Source organism: Macadamia integrifolia, chromosome 2, assembly GCF_013358625.1.
Source record: "Macadamia integrifolia cultivar HAES 741 chromosome 2, SCU_Mint_v3, whole genome shotgun sequence".
NCBI lineage: Eukaryota > Viridiplantae > Streptophyta > Magnoliopsida > Proteales > Proteaceae > Macadamia > Macadamia integrifolia.
In genome coordinates this window covers 23,091,424-23,110,092 of record NC_056558.1, presented here as the reverse complement: position 1 = coordinate 23,110,092, position 18,669 = coordinate 23,091,424, and positions in this window count along the sequence as shown.

Genomic DNA, 18,669 nt, shown 5'->3' with positions numbered 1-18,669 from the left:
AGGTGATACCAACCTTTGCCTTGGTTCCTTGAAGCACTTTTTACAAGCATCAGACCACTCAAATTTCACACCCTTTCGTGTGAGTCGGGTCATTAGGGTGGCAATACGGGAGAAGTTCTCAATAAACCTCTTATAGTATTTGGCCAATCCCAGAAAACTACTTATATCTGCCACACTCTTTGGAGTCTCCCATTCTAAAACTGCCTTCACATTACCTGGGTCAACCTCTATACCCTTGTCTAAAACAATATGGCTAGGAATGCCATTTGTGACCACCAGAACTCACACTTTCTGAATTTGGTGTAGAGTTGCTTCTCTCTTAGGCGTTGCAGTACTAATCTCAGATGAACATGTTTCTCCACACTCTTGGAGTATACCAAGATGTCTCATCAATGAACACGATCACAAACTTATCTAAGACATCCTAGGATACCCAGTTCATCAAATCCATAAATGCAGCTGGTGCATTGGTCAACCCAAATGACATCACTAAGAACTCTTAATGTCCATACCTTGATCTAAAGGTTGTCTTACTGACATCACTATCCTTGATCCTGAGCTGGTGGTAGCCCGATCTAAGGTCAATCTAGGAGAATACCTTGGTACCCTGCAACTGATCAAACAAATCATCTATCCTTGGTAAAGGATATCGGTTCTTGATGGTTAGCTTATTAAGCTCCCAGTAATCAATGCACAGCCTCATACTTTCGTCCTTCTTGACGAATAGTACTTCAGGATCTTCTGAAGAAGGGATTCATTAGACTTAATGTGTCTCTGTGGGGAGTACCGGTACTGTTCACCAAGAAGTTAGACCATTGATCGAGCTAGATGTGGTGAGGGAGTTTCCCGATGTATTTTCGGATGACTTGATAGGTTTGCCCCCAGACCAAGAGACAAAGTTTTCTATAGATCTACTCCCTGGCATGGTAACAGTGTCAAAGGCCCCTTACCAAAGTTGCACTTGTAATTCCTTTAACTCTATGGGGGTCATATGGTAAGGGACCTTTGACACTGGTGTCAAGCCGGGGAGTAGATCTATAGCAAACTCTATCTCTTGGTCCAGGGGCAAACCTGTCAAGTCATCCAGAAATACATCGGGAAACTCCCTCACTACATCTAACTCAATCAATGGTCTAACCTTTATCTTAATATCTATCACAGATGGTAGGTAGCTTGACATCCCTTATCCAGTAGCTTCTTCATCTGGAGTGCTGATATTATAACCTTTTTGGGTTTCTTGGGCTTATCCCCTTGAAAGACAAACTCATCCTCATCATGAGGTCTAAAAATGATCATCTTTTTGGGACATAGCACACTGGCTCTATATATGGACAACTAGTCCATCCCTCGAATCACGTCGAAGTCGGTCATATCCAACTCGATCAAGTGAGTGTTCAACTCATGTCCAACTATGGTCACTGGACAAGGCTCATATACATAATTCAGACCTACTACACTTCTTGTAGGGGTACTCATTACCAAACACTTTCTTTGGGTGGAATTCCCATCTTTCTTGCAAATGCTGGTGACACAAACGAATGCGAGGCTCCTGAGTCAAATAACACAAGTGCAGGCAATAATGATATCAATAATGTACCTCACTACACCGGGTGCATCCTCTGTATCTTCAGAAGTCATGGAAAACACCCTTCCCTATGGTCTCTGGCCCTGTGGGGGTAGTGTTGGTCTAGAGGCTGCATAGGTCTTTTGAGGCATAGGTGGCAAAGTGTAGGGTGCATCACCAGACCTTCGGTGGCATAGACCACTTGCCATCCACAATAAATTCTGCTACTTTACATGAGTTATTATGGAAATGAGAGGGAAGGAGGGGAGATTGCTCTGCAATTGACAAAGGGCCCAACCATCTATCATGCCAAAAGAGAATGTCCTCACCATTCCCCACCATCCAGCGCTTAGAAGAAGGGACAAACTTCCACATCTTTGAAATGCCTTTTAGAACGAAGGAAGACTTATACCCCTGCTTGAGATCACCACCTTCGTCCATGAACCTTGCTCTCAAGAACGCCTGCACAATTCACCTCCCTAAGTCTTCTGATTCCTAGGCCCCCTTCCGCTTTGGGTCTACACGCATCCTCCCACTTAACCAATATTTTCTTCACCGTGTCAATCTCTCCTAACCACTGGAAGTTTCGAATCCATCGCTCCACTATTTTTATCACCGACTCAGGCCACCAATAAACTAAAAAATTATGGATAGGCATACCTGAGATGACATATCGAATCAGGTCAGCCCTACCTGCCATGGATAGCAGTTTACCTTTCCATCCTTGCAAATGAGCCTTGATCTTGTCCATCAAGGGGAGTAGCCTATCTTTTTTGACAGCTCCTTTAAAGATTTCCACCCCAAGATACTTCGTAGGCAGTGCATAAATTGGGATTCCAATCAAGTCCATTATAAACCACTTCCCGTGGGGAGCATCTTTGCCGAAGAAAATTTTGCTCTTGTCCAGATTGAATTTTTGACCTGAGTAAAGTTGATAATTGTGGAGGAAATCACGTAGACATTTAACATGTTTGGCAGCAGCGTTTATGAATATAAAAATATCATCGGCAAAGAGCAAGTGAGTAGGAACCACTGCCCCTCGCGGCCCAGGGAGAGCCTTTATTTTCCCCTCCTTCAATAAACCATTCAAACCCCTACACAGAACTTCCTCTGCTAAGATAAATAGCATAGGGGAAATCGGGTTCCCTTGCCTCAAACCCTGCTCCACACCGAAAAAGCCTATTGGACCACCATTAAACAAAATAGAAATTCTAGATGAAACCAAAATCTCATGAATCCAGCTCAACTATACCTCCGAGAAGCCAAACCTCTTCAACACTGCAAAGAGGAAGTCCCATGACAGCGTGTCATAGGCCTTTTGCACATTCACCTTGATCCCCATACCACTGCCCCCAAAAGAGGTGTGTAATAAGTTTGCCAACTCCGATGCCAAGCCAATGTTTGCTGAAACTATCTTACCCTTTTGGAACACCCCTTGTTCTTCTGACACCAAGTGAGGGAGGAGACAAGACAACCGCTCAGCCATTATCTTTGACAGCACCTTACAAAAGAAGTTTGCCATACAGATGGGGCGAAACTTATCCAAGGATGCTGCCCCTTCCACCTTCGGGATTAAAGCCACCAAGCTATTGTTCACCCCATTGGGTAGCTTACCACCTCTGAAAAAAGCATGCATAGCCTCACAAAAGTCTACGCCAACAATATCCCAACACTTTTGAAGAAGGCTCCTGGGAAGCCATCAGGGCTCGGCGAGCTCTCTGGATCAAGACTCCAAACCACCCTCTTTATTTCGTCCATCTCAGGGATAAATTCTAAAGCCAATGAATCTTCTCCATTCACCTCCTGGGGGATGACCTGAAGCAGTTCCGAATAGGTTTCACATTGATCGGCCTTATGGAAGTCTTGAAAATAATTCGAGATATATTCTGCCAATTGCCCTGCTCTGAAACCACCAATCCATCTTGTTTCTTCAGTGAGCGAATACAGTTTTTGACACGTCGCACCTTCACTGATAAATGAAAAAACTTTGAATTTCTATCCCTTAATTTAGCCCACTTACAGCGAGCTTTCTCTTCCCAAAGTTTTTCATGTAATTCCACTGCTTTTAAGAGCTTTGTTTTAGCCTCTGCTTCCTTAGAAAATAGCTCATCAGTCATACCAATCTGGTCAATGATCGCTGCACCTCCACCACATCATCAGTAGCTTCCTTTAGGGCCAAATCAGCATTTGGAAACATCTGTCTCACCCACCCCTTAAGCGCACCCTTCACAGCCTTTAATTTCTGGACAAGCCTTCCAATTGGGCCGCCCCTTACTTCCCTGAGCCACACTTCTCACACGAGCTCCTCAAAAGACCCCTCTTCCATCCAAAAATGATGAAAATAGAAAGGGGCATTCTTAGGCTTAGGGGCTGCCGCTGAAGAGATTAAAATAGGGGAATGGTCTGACACTGACCGATGGAGGACCTGTTGAGTACAATCACCAAAAACATCTAACCAACGAGCATTGAAGAAAATTCTATCGAGCACTGCTGCCATATGACTTGTAAGTCTATTATTCGTCGAGGTAAATTTGGATCCCTAAGCATGGGGTGTTGATCAACTCACATGTATCCACCATCGGTTGAAACTCCACCGCAACACCCACATTAAATCTACTTGGACCCTGCTTCTCATGGGAGTAGAGCGTGGCGTTAAAGTCACCAATGATTGCCAATGGAAGGGAGAAAGAGGCTAATGCAGCCAAATTCATCCATAAATACCTACGCTCGGCCCTAAAGCAAGAGGCTTGAATCATAGAAATCAACACCATCTGACCATTCCATTCTAGAGAGATTGAGATCAGTTGCTCCGATGATTGAACGACCACCAGCCACCTTAGAGAATTTTTCCAAATAATCCAAAGGTTAGGAACCTTATCGTGATGAGAATTACGAATTAATTTGGCCCTGAAGCCAAGGCGATCAAAAAGATCAGAAGGGAAGGATAAAGAGTCCACCATGGGTTCCGCTCTGCAGACCAACTTCTGGGGAGGAGTCATGTAAAAATTTTTGCAACGCTCGAGCAGCCGCTGCCTTCTTTACACCCCTGATATTCCAAAAAAAATTCCCATAGGAATTAATTCTTCCCTTTAGCCTTATTAGACCTCAAGGTCTGACCACCACCTTGCTTCGATTTTCCCCTTTTATCCCCTAGTTCATTCCCTTTTTTTGCTTTCTCCACCACTTTATCCATAGCCAGAACCCCATCCTAGTCACCTCCCTTATGCTCAAAGTAGTGGTCGATGATGCCACGTGCACTCCGTTGTCCTTGGGATGACCACCTCTACCCACTAGCCCACCACGGGAGCTACCTAAATCTGTCCCTGACCTTGTTGGTCTTGTTGAAACTCTCACAGCACACTGAGTCACCACCACGCAGTTCTCTTTAGGCGACATCATAGTTGGTTCATCATTAGAGTGAAGCCCAAGCTGGTTTGGTTCTCCTCCATCAATTGTATCAAGTTGGTCTGGGTCCGACTCCATCTCCGAACTTGACTCTGAGCCAGACCGGTCCACATCATCCTCAGTCGAATTTGGGTCATCATCTGACGAATCCATATTGGATTCCTCTCCTTCCAGCGCCAAATCCTTTGGAGATGTTTCCATACTACCCACCTCCTTATCCTATGTTAATATTTGCTTACCCGAATTGGATTGGGTAGTATTGTGATTTGAAGCAATAAAATCAATTAAGATCTCTCCCTTCTCCATAGAAGGAAACCGAGAGGAGCTAATATTGGTCGACACAGATTCAATCCCTCCCCCTTCAGTGTTTTGAAATGGCTGCTGAACATTTGAATTTTTTGGCATTAAATATTGGCCAAATCTTTCCATAGAGGTACCATTTTGACCCAACGAGTCACCCCTACCTGAGTCGACTCTATCTTCTTCATACACCGCTCCTGGAAGCCCCACCTTGTCTAGAGAATTCTTCTTCTCACCATGTGCCTTCTTTTCACGGCATACATGTACCTGATGGTCCAGCTTTTTGTAGAAGCCGCATTGCCCCAGAGAGTCCTCGTAGAGCACCTGCTTCTTAAACCAGAATAAATTCTCGGTTCTAGGTTGCCTACGTTCGACCTGGATTTCTTCAAGCCTTGGCGCTCCGATTTCCATCTTAACTAGGACACAGGTATAGTTCCCATATAGAACATTTTTGGTGCGGTGATCAAGTGCAACCGGCTGCCCTATCGCCTTGGCCATCATCGATAGAACCTTCTCATGCCAATATTCTAAAGGCAGATCTGGGAACCACACCCAAACTAGGGCCTTGCTGATTTGTTTTTCATGGATACTAAAATCTGGATGCCATCTTTGAAAGCGAACGTATTGCCTTCCAACCCTTATAGGGCCGCCTCCACATCAGAGCCATATCCCCTTCAGAAACGAACTGAATGATGGTGAAACCTTTCCCCATAGGCACCATCTTCACCTTTCCTTTCAATTTCCAACTCTCCCTTGCTTCTTTACGAACATCATCCAGTGAGATAAAATGAAAATTGATACGACCAATCAGGGCAAATTTGTAATTATTTAAGCGATCCTCATACTCCTCCGGAGGTATGATCACTTTCGTTGAATTTTTGGCATGAACGGGGCTCAGGTAGATCATCCACCACTGAAAAAACTGTATCTTCTACCTTGTCAAATGATTTTTGAGCAGAGTGATTCCCACTCCGGATCCCTTTATCCAAAGCAACCTCTTCCGATCCAACTATAGAGGCATATGATTTCCTTGCCACCCCTGTAATGGCCGCAGAACCACTTCCCCCCTCCTCCCCAATGTCACAAGTTGTCACTGCCAGCATCGAGGAAGAGTGAGCCTTCCAAAGATCAGTCAGCCGAAGTTGTCTTCCCCTTTCCTGCGCTAGTCCACCTCTAGGGTCGTCTCCAGGATTTCTTTTTGCCATGGACAACTAAGTTTTCACACACAAAATTACTCTATAGTGTAAGATCAGTGTAAGATCTTGATGACTTTAATCTTCATTTCTTCCTTTCATTCATCAAATTCGATCTTTGATATGAAGTCTTTACAAAACAATACTTGACGGCAAATTGTGAAATACCTTGATATGTTTGTTATCATCAAAACCAACTATAGGAGTGTGGGCATATCCCTAACAATCTTCCCCTTTTTGATGATGACAAACAGATGATTATCAAATAAAATAAATAATCAATTATCAATAAATTAGAGAATCATTTCACAATTTCTTCCCCCTCCCTTGTTCATTCTTTATTCCAACTTTTCTGAGTGAAGTGAGTTCTTGGGACCCTCTGGTTTTTCTTGAAGTTTTTCCTCTTGTTCTTGGTGTTCTTCATTTTGCTCTTGGACTTCTTGAAGATATTCATCTTGTTCTTGATGGAGGAGCTATTTAGAAAATTTGACATTCTCGTGGGCTTTTGTGTAAATTGGAAAACTTTTTGGGGCTTCTTGCAATTTGTGAAAGTTTTTAGGGCTTTTTATAATTTCTAAAAATATGATTGAAAGGAGGAAGAGGAAGACTCTGGGAGAGGTCCAGCTCGAGAGTTGCAGCAGTCCTTCCCACAGGGATGAGGGTCTGGCCGACTGGGTTTTACAATAGCCTGAATCACATCTGCAACTCCATATGGGGTTCCTGGGTAAGTCTTTACATTTCATTCATTATTTTGATAATCTTTTTTTCCTGTTTTGTTATGTTTTTGCTTTTTGTTGTTTCTCTTCTTTTATTATTTATTTATTATTTTCATTAACACGAGGGGAAGGAATCGCCCACCTTAGCCTCCTATGGCCACCCGAACATGGTTAAGTCTTGGCATAGGATGCTCCCTTGCAGGGTGAAGGAGATGGTTGATGATACCTATCTATGCCGGTTGGCCCTTGTAGAGACTCGAAAGTTTAATCTGGCATTGGTGGGGGCCCTGATAGAGTAGTGGTGGCTGAGTACTCACACTTTCACCTTCCAGTTGGCGAGATCACCATTACGCCTATGTGCTTCTATGCCTTGACAGGCATTCCATTTGGGGGTAGAACCATGACCCTACCCGTAGGATTCTTGGCTGCCAGGGAGTTCACAGATATGACCGGTATCACCATTAAAGCTTGCTAGATGTGCATTCGCATAGGGGAGATTAGTACCCGATGGTAGAAAGTTGGCCTGGGGGAGAATCCAGGCAACATGTCTCAGAAAGCATGTTCCTTCCTGCTATTTGCCGTGGGTCAATGCCTCTTCAGTGACCTCTAAGGGAGAGTAGATATCCGCCTGGTGTTCTTCCTCAAAGATCTTCACACAGTAGATACCTGAGACTGGGATGGGGCCGCCTATGCATATCTTCTATGGTCCTTGGACTTGCTGTCCTATGGGGATAGGGGCCTTAAGGGGGCAGGCTACGTCATCCAGGTAACTTTCCTTCTCATATCTATTTTCTTCCAGTCATTTGGTCTGTACTTTCTTACTTTGATTTCTTGAAACAACCTTGATGTTTTGAGCATCTGGGAACCATAGCCCCTAAACTAAGGGATCCTGATGCATTCTTCTTCCCCCTAGCCACAAAATGGGGATATAAATAGGTGGTTCAGACTTACATCATCCTCTGGGGACCACCGCTCGTTCTCTTTTGAATGATCTCACTGAGGTATGCCATGTCTGACACTAAAATTCTATTTTCCTGATGTTGTACTTACCCTTCCTTGGTTTTGTAGGTTGCTTGGAGACCATTCCATGACCTTATGTTTCCAGATTCTGAGAGAATAGGCTGGGTTCATCAATTGTTTGAGAATCGAGTCCTTTTCCAGGGCCTGTGGGGCCATGCCTGGTACTCAGGAGAGAGTAATACCCCAGTGGTCAGATATCGATCCACGTCCTTCTCCCGGTCTTCCTCCACCCCCCATGCACTATCCAGAGATCATTCTAGTGGACGAGATGAGGTGCTTGGCTAATGGAGTATGGGAGGACTTCTTTCTCAATCCAAATAGGGACTACGGAGCCTTCCTGGAGGAGGAGACAATGTGCACCCCTCTTGGTCCCGCTGGTCCAATGGTATGTTGCCCTTTCTTGAGTATTTCCCATAGATTCTTCCTTGTTTTAGTCTTGACTGATATTCTTTCATAGGAGAATGAGACTTGTAGATCCTTCTGTTGTTCGGTCGCATGCTAGTGCTACCGATCCTTCACAAGTAGGGCCCTCTACCAGTGCCGGTGGGTCTCTAAGGGTTGCTAATGTCCCCTTTTGTGGCTTCCCTACCTGGACCTATCCCAATGCGGCCAACCCCAGTCTCCCTCATCTTTTGGAGCTGAACACAGATGTAGACGCTTCCCTTGGGCTGCCTATTCCTTATGATTATGCGAGTATCTGATCATTTCCTAATTAACTCTTAACTTCCTTTGGCAGATATGTTCTTTCTCAAGTGTCCCCAGAGGTTTATGCTAAGATTAGGAGGATGCACTATGGCCTGTGTGAGGTGATAGTTACCAAGGATCGGGAGATTACCCGGCAGGGTGCACTGATTAAGGATCTAACCCAGAGGCTAGAGCAGGTTGGAGTAGCATCTGTGGACTCCCCGGTGCTTCATGAGGATGGTTCAAAGTACGGTTCAGATGATGGCTTCTGACCCATAGGGATTTGTTCCTGTATTTCCTACAAACACAAACACATGGATATTTTCTTTCTTTTTTCTTTTCCCTCCTCTTGTTTGTTCATTATTTTATTTCAACATCTCTATGAAAACTTACTTTTGGCACAAAGAAAATCTTTCTTCTCTTTTTATTTTTATTTTTTTGCACTGCTTAGGCACAATCAATTCCATAACTCAAGTCATAATTAGAATAATCAGGATAACAAGAAAATCCACATACTTCCTCATTCCATTACCAAGTGAATTACATGAAAAGGAGGACCACGAGATAGGTGAATAACAAGGTGGGGAGACAATTCTTGAGGTGGGTGAAAGTTCACTAACTCTTCTGGGTCCGTCTCCTTGAGTCTGTATTGTCGATTGATGTACAAAGGAAAATAAAAGGACGTGTGTTTCAATCCCATCAGTCTGACATAGTTGTGACTAGGGGTCTTCATCAGAAAATCTTCTTGTGGCTTCCTTGGACACCTCTATGCAATATCTTGCATAGTCCTTTCCTACAAGTACTTCTTTCAATCGGTGATAAGGTCAAATTTTGGAACTTCTCTCTTATCTCGGTGACAAAAAACTTCGAGTGGGCTTCCCCTTGATGGTATGGTGAGCTTCAATTTCTCGAGGAGCCAAATCTGAAAAATAGTAGGACTCCCCTGATCATAGTCTAGTCCGAATCTATGACCATAGCTCATGTCATCAAATCCCTTGAATGTTTCTGCAATAACCGTAGGGACAATGTCATTTCCTTTCTTCAACTGTTTTACTACCTCAATAAAAACAGATGGTGCACCATGCCCGAGAGTGTGGAGAACATAATGAGCTATCATGCAAAGTAAATAAGCATCTAGGGATCACTGCTGATGGATTCCTCCCATTGGTAGATATTGGATGAAGATCTGAGCCACCTTCAGAATGTCGATATTCCCTTACCTGACAAACTACTTTACTTCTTCTTCTTTCCGTCCGAAGAAAACCTATATTTCCTCTAAGAAATCATTCTTCAAAGAGGGTTGGAACAAATTGCCTTTAGGTGGAGTTAGCATACAAACCCGAAATTCTTCAAGAGCTGGGCAAATCTCTGCTAATCCAAACTGAAATACATGTAGGTTGGCATCACAATGTTGAGGCACCTACCAAAGTAATTTGTGATGTAGCTTCAGACATCCAATCCAACCCAGAAATGACACATTCATGGATTCCAGCAATCCTGGTGCCCACATATTTATGTCCATGGTCCATTTCCTCAACGTCTCATTCAACGGGCCCATGAATTTTCCTGAAACCAATACAAACAACAAGATATGATGATTTATCAAAGCATTACTCATTAGCTAATGATTCACACAAGCCTTTACCACTGTTGCATCAAGCTCTTCTTGTTTTTTTTTTTTTTTTTTGACTTTGACTGATCAAGGGTGGAGAATAAACTGGCCTTGATAAACTGGTGCCATGTAGCGATTTTCTTTTAGGAGATAGAATCCTAGATAAGAATGGATAGACCATAGGTGAATGACAGATACCTAATGGCCTTTTATGCCAAATGGCGATTCTTTGGGGATAGAATCCTGGGTAAGAAGTAAAGGACCAATGGGTGGATGACAGATACCTAATGGCCTTTCATGCCAAATGATGATTCTTGGGGGACACAAACTATGATGATCTTTTAAGGTACTTTGATTATTAATCAAGGAACCGATTTATTGCCTTTAGATGGTTGAGACCACACTTGCACATGTCAAGTTGCCTACGTATCCCTCAAAAGGAATCAGGCCTGATGTTGTTCAGGCCATTCATCCTTTCAGACATAATATTTCTTAAGTTGATCCATGTTAACTAGTCCAGGTATTTCTTCGCCGTTGAGTTCTATGAGTTTCACAGCTTTGCTTGGTAGAATTTCTTTGATAGTGAATGGGCCGCTCCAGTTGGGCCTGAATTTTCCTCTTGGGTCATGAATTAGGCTTCTTTATTCTCGAAGAACAAGTTCACCTTCCTCTATGTGATGGGGCTTTACATTCTTGTTAAAGGCCTTAGACATTCTCAATTGATATTTCTTCAGATTATCCATGGCTTTCATATGCCTTTCATCGAGAAAGTTGAGCTCGTCATGTCTGACCTTTACCCACTCTCCTTCAGGTAGCTGACTATCAAGAAGCACCCTTAAGAATTGTACTAGGATTTCCATGGGTAGAACCGCCTCAACTCCATACACCAAAGAGAAAGGAGTTGCCCCTGTCGAAGATTGTACAGAAGTTTGGTTTGCCTATAAGGCAAGGGGTAACTTATCAGCCCAATCCTTGTGTGTTTTTGCCATTTTTTACAGGATGAATTTCATGTTCTTGTTGGCTGCTTCTACTACCCCATTGGTCTGCGGCTTGTAAGTGGTAGATTGATGCCCTTTGATACCAAACTTTGTGCAGATTTTGTCAGTATAGCCCCAGAAAAGGGATCCCTGATCTGATATCAATTCTTGAGGTACTCCATATCGAGAAATGATGTTTTCCTGGATAAACTTGGTTGCCTTATTAGATGTGAGGATTGCATAGGACTAAGATTCTATCCACTTGGTGAAATAATCAATGGCTACCAAGATGAACTCGTGACCATTGGATGCTTTAGGGTTAACCTTAACAATGATATCAATGCCCCAAGTGGAGCATGGCCAAGGTGAACTGAGCGAATGTAACTCTGTTGGTGGGATATATATGATGTTAGCAAATATCTGACACTTGTGGCATTTCTTAACAAAGTCCACGCAATCTACTTCCATTGTGTTTTAGTTATATCCTAGCCTGAGGATCTTCTTAGATAACATCTTGGCATTCATGTGGGGTCGACAGAGACCTTAATGAATTTCTTCCTTGATAGTTGTAGCTTGTTCCTCATCTACCACACAACTATATTCCATCATAGGACCGTTTGTATAACGGATCCTCTTGGAGAATAAATTGGGTGGCATATCTTCTCAGAAACTTCTTCTCTCTATCAGTTGCTTCAACTGGATACTTCCTTTCCCTGATGAAATCCACTATGTGAATGAACCAAGACCGACCATCCACAGTGAGAGAGTTCACTAAATTCTGATAAATGGGCCTTCTTCTTTGTTCCACCAAGAATGGTCGGACTCTAGCCATAGGGTTGCACTCTACCATAGAAGCCATAGGGTTGCACTCTACCATAGAAGCCAAGGTTGCAAGGGCATCAGCAAACCTGTTATTATCCCTTTGGAAGTATTCGAATGAAATTTTCTCAAAGTGTTCAATCACCTCTTCCAGATGATCTTGATATGGCTTTAGCTTCTCATCTCTAGTTTTCCACTTTCCCTGTGTTTGACAGATGACAGTGTATGAATCACCATAAACCTTGATCCTTTTCACCCCAATGGTTAAAGCAGTTTTGAGTCCCAAAGCACAAGCTTCATACTCAGTAATGTTGTTGGTACATGGGAAGTCGAGGTGGAATGATGAAGGTAAATAAAGATCATTAGGAGTGACAAGCAATACTCCTGCACCACATCCCTTTTGATTGGCTGCTCCATCAAAGAATAATTGCCATTCATTAACTGTGTCTTCTTCCTCTACTACTGCGATTCCTTCATTGGAAAAGGCATCATCCAAGGATCTTCCATCTTCTGTGGGGTAAGCAGCCAAATGATCAGCTGTGGCCTGCCCTTTGATAGATTTCTGAGTAACATAGGTGATGTCAAACTCTGATAGCAAAAGTAACCAATGGGCCATCCTTCCTGTTAAGGCCGATTTCTCAAAGAGATATTTGATGGGATCCATCTTTGAGATCAAATGCACTGGATAGGAAACCATGTAGTATCGTAACCTTTTAGTTTCCCAAATCAATGCAGGACAAGTTCTTTCCAAAGATGTGTATCGGGTCTCATATTCCAAGAACTTCTTGCTTAGGTAATATATGGCATGCTCTGCCCCCTTTTCTGTTTCCTTCTATACTAGCAAAGAGCCCATGGAATATTCTCCCATGGACAGCTACAACAGAAGTCTGCTCCTTCTACCGGTGGTGTCAATACTGGTGGGTTCATCAGGTATCCCTTGATCTTGTCAACAGCTTGCTGGTATTGGTCATTCCATTCCATTGGCTGATCCTTCTTCAATAGCTTGAAAATTGGTTCATAGATTATAGTCAACTGAGCTATGAATCTGCTAATATATTGGATGTGACCCAGAATCTCCGTATTTGCTTCTCAGTCCGAGGCGTAGCATTTCCTGAATTGCCTTGATCTTAATAGGGTCGACTTCAATGCCTGTTTCACTCACTAAGAAGCCTAACAACTTTCCCGCCATTGCCCCAAATACACACTTCTGGGGGTTCAACTTCAGCTTATACTTCTTGATTCTTTCAAAGAATCGCCTAAGTGCGGGAATATGCCCCTGCCGATCTTTAGACTTTACTATCATGTCGTCCACATAGACTTCCACATCTTTATTCATCATGTCATGCAATATGGTCGTGGCTGCTCTTTGATAGGTTGCTCTAGCGTTCTTTAGTCCAAAAGGCATCACCTTTTAACAATAGGTTCCCTATGGAGTGGTGAAGGCTGTTTTCTCACGATCCTCTGAGTACATACTTATTTGGTTCTATCCCGCGAATCCATCCATGAATGATAATAAAGCATTCCCTGCCGTATTATCCACCAATACATCAATGTGAGGTAATGGGAAGTCATCTTTAGGGCTTACTTTGTTAAGATCTCAATAGTCTATGCACATTCATACCTTTCCATCTTTCTTTGATACTAGTACAATATTAGCCAACTATTGGGGGTATTTCACCATTTGTATGACACCCACATTCCATTGCCTCACAACTTCTTCTTTGATCTTCTCACTCCATTCTGGCCGCATTCTTCAGAGCTTCTATTTTACCGGCTTTGCCCCAGGGTAAGTAGGCAATCGATGCTGCACAATGTTAGGTATGATACCAAGCATATCCTCGTAAGACCAAGCAAAGACCTCAGCAAATTCCTTTAGAAGATTACTCATCCGTTCTGATTCTTTGTCATCAAGGGTAGTGCCAACTTTTACCTCTCAAAGGCATTAGTCGGTTCCTAGATTAATAACCCGAGTATTCTCATGGATGGGTTGGGATTTCTTTGGTTTACATTGCTTTATTAATTCTTGATATTTATTAAGATCATCATCAGAAAAAGGAGGCAAGTCATACTCGGAATCAGAAATTTCATTCATGAAAGAAGGAGTAACAGATTCATCATATAAGGACTCTGGGCTCTTCTCAAAAGGGGCTATTGACATAGAATCACAAACAACAAATTCGACTACAGACTCGATAACTGGCTTGATGCTTTCGTCAGGGGTAATTAGGCTAGTTGACCCAATAGCATGATTAAACTTGAAGTTTTCTCCAATGCTTGTCCAGTTCAGAAGTGGTTCAGTGGCTTGATGGATGAGGAGATGTGGCAAAGTGCCTTCTTCACCTTTTGAGAAAGTTGCTACTATTTATTTAGTGGCGTCATGGTTCCTCTGGACAGGTGCCCGCTTCTTCATGAATACCAGCTGATCAATCTTGTGCTCTAGGAAGCCGAACCTTCTGAGGGGTGAAGATCGATGGAGACTGCTCAATTCTTTTTCTATGAAGTCCATCTTTTTGAGCCTATTGAGGGATGCCATCTCGGTACCTCGGTCACATCTTTGACCACTTTCACGAGCCTTCCCATTGCAATTGGTTCGGGTATAGTACATATAAACCATCATCCTCTGTGCTCTCCTCTATTTTGCATACACACTTCTTCCTCTGAAAGGATAGGGCTTCAGCTCATGCAACTCTCGGGTTCTTGGCTCTTGTAGGAGGGAGCAAATGAAGCCTTTCAAATCAATGGGAAGTGGCAGACTCGCGGTGAGCCTTTTCTTCATTTCCCATTCCCTTTTCAGGAAGACTCGAGGACTTGGTAATTATTTAGATTGGATTAGTGTTGTGGGGTTACCAGAGGTGAATCTATCTTCAATCATTGCAACTTCCCCTATCCCAATAATGCAGCGTCTTGGTCACTTTCTGTTTGAGATTTTAAATGTAACCGCAAGTGTACAGATCAGTGTAGCTACGGGTCGAACACAGGGAGAGCAGCCACTTTATTTTTTTACTTCTTTTAATAATGCGAAAGTGAACCGATTAATGGTTATGATCTAATTCTAATTACCGTCCTAAACATATGTATCTAAAATAATGTCCTAACCATTCGTCATCTAAGAACTTAAAGACGCAAGCCACGCAATTAAAATTAAATAAATAAATAACTAAAAATAAACAACCCACGTAATTTAAAAAAAAAACAATAAAGGAAAAAATGCTGAAATAAAAATAAAGTAAAAAAAAGAGGAGAAAGCTAGAGAGAGACTCACAAGTAGGTTTCTCTACTTAGCCCGAGGGATGCATCATAATATGAGTTTCCCTACTTGACCAGAGAGTCACTCTTACAAGGGTTATTCTACTTGGCTTTAGGGAAAGCGAGACAATTAAAATAAAAGCAATAAATTATGGTTCTATGGCTAGGAGGGGCAAAGTCAACACATACACTAGCCATGAACCTTGGGGGAAAAGGGATAGCAATATTGTAACGATTAAAATTGAAATCCTAAATTAAGAAAGAAAGGGTAGTCAGAAGAGTGAATGAGAGGGGGGGGGAGAAGACTATTGAGGGAGCCTATTTACTTGAACTTCAACCCTTGAACTGAAAACTTGATCGATTTAAGATACTATCAATACTAAAAACCAGATCTGGAATAAACCAAATCTAAAATTTCTAGTACTAGAGAAAACAAATCTAAAGAAAAAAAAATGGAACTTGAAAGACATGCTTCATAGCTTGTTCTTGTCACCTAGAACTAAGCCTAGAACTAGAATTTGAAAATTACAACTTCAATTGCTTAAAAAATAAAAATAAGAAAAACTGAATCAAAAACAAAAGTGCTTGCATTATTGAATAAAAAGAACTTACAAAAGTGTTTAAAGCATAAACCTAGAACTAGAGCTAGAGAAAGAGAAAACTAGAGAAAGAGATAGAGCAACTAAAAAAAAACCTAGAAGAAGAATGAAGTGTCTCCCCTCCTCTTACATGAGTTGTATTTATAGGGAATGGGGAGGTAGGGTAACAAATTTCTCTTTCCTAAAAGGGAGAAATCCACAATTGGTAGTGAGATCTTTTGAGACCAAAAGTGCTAAGGTGGAGGAGAGAGAAGAGAGAAATAAAATTGGAGAAATTTCCCATAAATTTTTTTTTTTGCTTATTTTCTTTCCTTTTTTTTTTTTTAATTTATTTCTCTTCTTTTTCTCCCTCCAAGGGACGATTTTCCTTCTTGCTTTGTGTGATTTGGACAATCTTTTGGTGATGATGTGGAGGAGAGAGAAGATTTGGACAAGATTTATTTCTCCTTTTTTTTTTCTTCTCTTCTTGCGCAGGAACCCCTTTCACGATTTTCCTTGCTTCTAATTTGAATGTGGAAATCCCCTCCATGCCCTTAGTGCTTTAAGTGAGTAAAAAGTAGAAAATCTTCAACAAAATTCTCCAAAAAAAGACAACCATGAAATTCGAACTTGAGACCTCCTGGTGAGAAAGGGAATTTTGCACACCATAGCTCACCAACTACACTAGGTAGTTGTTGTTGAAGAGATATGACGTCCGATATGCTTAAAGCCTTTAAAATACAAAACCTGCAAAAAGAGAGTAAAACCCAAGGTAGCTCCATTCTAAATATATAAAATGCATGTTTTATTACCCTAGATTTCACACATAACTGTGCTTATCACTTTCCTTAACCACCATTTGTTGTTGTTCCACTTCATGAGTCACCCAATCAAATTCGTCTTGGAAGAACACTTCAAGTCCTGGTTGCATTTTGGTGGCGGTTTCATCAAACCATGGCTCCACATTTCCACAAAAGGGGAAATCCTCTCCTTCTTTCACAAAGTATCCATTGAGAGTAGGGTAGTAAGTGACGGAGATCTTCCTAGTCATCCTCAACACTTTCTGCCCATTGATAGTCTTTCCTTTGTTCACCGCCAAACTAGGCTGCTTTGGAACTCCTTGGTGATATTTCCCTAGTCCCATGCCAGGAAAATACTGCATGTTCTTCATCATTTGATTCACTAACGGACTCTAGTTCCCTTGCTATTGATTTGGTTCATGTTGTGAGATTGTTTATGTTAAGGTACTGTTATTAGAGATCCAGGTAGGTCTGTAAGATGGGTATGCATCTACACATCTAACTTACACCACCAGTATTCCTAATGGTAAGTTGGGTTTACTGGAATTAGGGTGTGACAGCTTCGTATCAGAGTGCGATGCTTTGCCTTAACTCACAATCTCAAACAACCATAACTTGGGGAATTAGGATTTAAATACAAATCTTAAAGACAACAAATAACAGAAATACACAAACAAGAGAGAAGCATAGGTGTCAAAGCCGTTTCATTATATATAAAGAGAACTGAGTACATAAGCTTACACTGGTTTTTCTAAAAAATAAATGATAGAAAGCTGGAAATCCTAACTAGCCTAAGTCTAGGAATTCAAATAATAGAAGCAAAAGACAAGAAATAAATTCCAACTAACAACTAGAACATAAAATTGTAAGGAAAACATGGAATGGAAATTTTAAGGCTACAGTGGCAACCTAAGCCACTACTGCTGCTGATCCTACTGTTGGTTCTGCCCATAGCCTTAAGCTCAGTTCTGACCCTGTGCCCATGGCTCTGGCACTGGAATGGCAACGTGGAAGACTATTGCCTACATTTGTGCCTCAATGGAGTCCACCCGATTGTCTAGCAAGCAGTAGCTCCTATCAACACTCTCCAGATGAGTGTCTTTCCTCCTCAGTATGTTAGTGGTGGTGTCCAGATGAGCCATCACATCATTGACTCCATAGGGCCTTGAACAACTAGTGCCAGGAGAAGTGGAGGCCACAGAAGTCCCCATGGCCTGAGGGTTAGGTGGTGGAATGACTATAGTAGGAGGCCCACGTGGAGGGACAATAGGATTAGTACTTCCATCACCCACCCCCATGACCACCTCCCGGCTGGTTCTCTATATCCATTGGCTGATCCCCCTTAGCCTCATCCTCAGAGACCTCATCCATATCCAGTGTCATCTTCTTCAGAGAGTCTTGGTTGAAATCCAAGACACCAGTTCCCAGACTTTCCTCATCCTGCAAGTCCATGCCAAAGTGTAAGAAGACCTTGGTCAAGATCCATTTGTAGCAGAGGTTTCGAGCCCTATATGCCCCTCCCTCGGCTCTTGTCACCATGGTCCACATCAAGAGATAAGGGAGGTGGACCTACAGACCCATGTAGACATAGTAAGTGATATAGGCCTATAGAATGGATACCTCATCGAAGTGGCCATTGGTAGGTCAGACATTCAGCTTAATGGCCATACATACGACCTTTGGCATAGCCCAATAATTAGCAGTAAAGTGCCACCCAGAAGCCTCCTTTGTGAGCATGTTTTCCATCTCTGCCTG